This window comes from Sciurus carolinensis, unplaced genomic scaffold (assembly GCF_902686445.1).
Source record: "Sciurus carolinensis unplaced genomic scaffold, mSciCar1.2, whole genome shotgun sequence".
NCBI lineage: Eukaryota > Metazoa > Chordata > Mammalia > Rodentia > Sciuridae > Sciurus > Sciurus carolinensis.
In genome coordinates, this window is record NW_025920156.1 from 1147779 (window position 1) to 1150352 (window position 2574).

Consider the following 2574-nt stretch of genomic DNA (forward strand, 5'->3'; position numbering starts at 1 on the left):
TTTTTACAGCAGTTTGTGAGTCATGCAGCACCCACCTATGGAGCTAGTTGGGTGCTCTCCTGAGCAGGGCAGAGGTGGGAGCTGCACAGGAGACAAGCAGAGGCATGGCCAGAGCAGGTTGGTGACTTCAGTCATTTTCCCTTCAGAGTTAAAACCAAGGGGATGTCCTTATCTGCTGACCTGACCAAACCAGGCCCTTCTGAGTGGCTGCTGTAGATCCCGAGCCCCTTTTAAATTTCCATTTGATCATGTGCCACCTGGCTTGAGTGACCCCATTCTGGTTGGATCTGGTCTGTTGGGGTGCAGTGCAGGGGTTCAGTCCAAAACCTTGGCTGCCCCTCCATCTTCACCCCTGCATGATCCCCACGGAGACCCCCATCATCCAAGAGCCTGTATCCATCCAGAACCCTCTCCTTGTGCTGAGCATGAGGGTGGAGACCACTTCCCCAGGCTCCCAGGCTAGTGCTCTTGGGATCATCTTGGTGTCCATGCCTGTCACCTTATGGGCAGATTCACAGGATGGGGACACAGGTCTCCCCACCCTTGAGTCTCCACTCTTCTTCCTTCCTGGAAGGAAGCCACTTCAAGTGTAGTGACTCTGTTCTCCAAGCCCCAGAGCTGCTGTCCCTGCCACCAATTCCATCTTCTGATCTCAACACCCTCTTGTCCCCTTTAGCCCTTTAGGACGGACAAACAAAAAGATTCTTTCTTTCTTTCTTTCTTTCTTTCTTTCTTTCTTTCTTTCTTTCTTTCTTTCTTTCTTTCTTTCTTTCACTAGGGATTGAACCCAGGAGTGCTTAACCACTGAGATACATCCCCAGCCCTTTTTGTATTTTATTTAAAGAGAGGGTCTCCCTGTGTTACTCAGCACCTCAATATATTGCTGATGCTGGCTTTGAACTCCCAATCCTCCTGCCTCAGCCTCCCTAGCCACTGGGATTATAGGCATGCACCACAGCATATGGCAAAAAAGATCTTTCTCCTAGAGAGGACGCTCATGAATTGCCACATTGGTAAATTATCCTACCCCAAATGGTCACCAGGACCTAAGAACTTTGCCTCTGTTCAAAGAAGGGTTTTGTGAGTTCTGTCAGGAGGAAGAGACCCTCAGAGCTCTGCCAGGGTGGAGACAGGAGGATGACATGAGCTCAGGAGTTCAAGACCAGCCTGGGCAACCTAGCGAGACCCCTCCCACCCCATATCAAGAGGAAGAAGAGGAAGGGGGAAGGTCTCTGCAGGAGAGCTTCCTTTCCCCACCTCCAGGCCCTCCCCTCTGAGTTGACAGAACACCTGGCAGAGGCTCTTGACCTACAGCAGGCCAATGCCCCCATGGACCACGAGCTACCTGAGGGCAGGGCTGGGCCTTCTCACTTCCCTGGCTCCCAGCATGGCTTACAGGTGGAGCCCGATGCATCCCCTCCTCACCTCCAAACAAGTGAGCACACCCCCATCCTGGACCCTGAGGACAGCCCTGCCCTTGGAAACTTCCCAGACCAGCGTGCTGGGCTGCGGCCTCTAGATTCCCTTTCCTCCACCCTACTTTCTGCCCTCTTCCTCCACCACCCCACCCCTGCTGGCTAGAGAAGCCCCTTGGAGAGTCCTCTTGAATTTTCATTAATATCTATTTAATAATTAAAACCAGGAAATTAACACTTTCATCCTCAACCTGAACTGCAGAGCATGTTTCTCATCACTGGGATCCCACTGGAGAATCAACCATGGGAGGCAGCGTTCCTCTCCATGGTGGGGAGACCAAGGGCTGGGTCCAGGCTGGCACCCAGGGGTGGCTCAGGAAGGGCTTGGGAATCGCTTTGTGACTGACGGGCAGAGCATGGTGGGTGGACAGGAGTGAGGACTTCCCAGGCCAAGTGGGCCAGTCAGCTGCAACCCTGCCCCCTTCTGGGCTACAGCCAACTTTCTTTTATTTAAATCAGACGGAAACTGCAGGGATGGAGGGCCAAGGACTTGGCAGAGGGCTGGCTCCCACTTTCTTCCCCTCCAGGGGACAGGCTTCATGGATGGATGACTGAATCTCCGACTCTGCCAGGGCTCCGTCCTGCCCCTCTGCGGAGAGTGGCCATGGCCTCTAGGACATGGGACTCCCTCCCAGTTGGTGGCCACAGCTGTGCCAGTGCTCTCAAATTTGGAGGTCACTCTGACCTTGGACCCATCCCTGCCAATTCCTTCCTGTGATTTCTGACTGTACCCAGGGCCCCCAATCCCTTTTGCTGCCCACTTCCCCCAGCAAAACTGGGGTCAGGGAGAGGTGGAGGAGCCTGCCTTGGACACAGAACCAACTCTCCTTCTCAAACTCAAGTGCTAAAGATGCCAGTTCTAACTATGTTCGAGCGCAGTGTACCCTGAGACACTGTGTGGTAAATGGCTCTCAGTAAATACGGTTTATTCATTATTATTTTCCTGAGCCACGGCAAGGGCAGGCGGGGTCCCACTTCACCCACCACTCTCACAACACTGTGGGATCCTGGGGAGCCTGGGTCCCGAGTGGGCTGTGGTCAGGCTGGCTGGACCTGGCTGTCTGGGGAAGGGCAGACCTGGCCTTCCAGACTGAGGGAG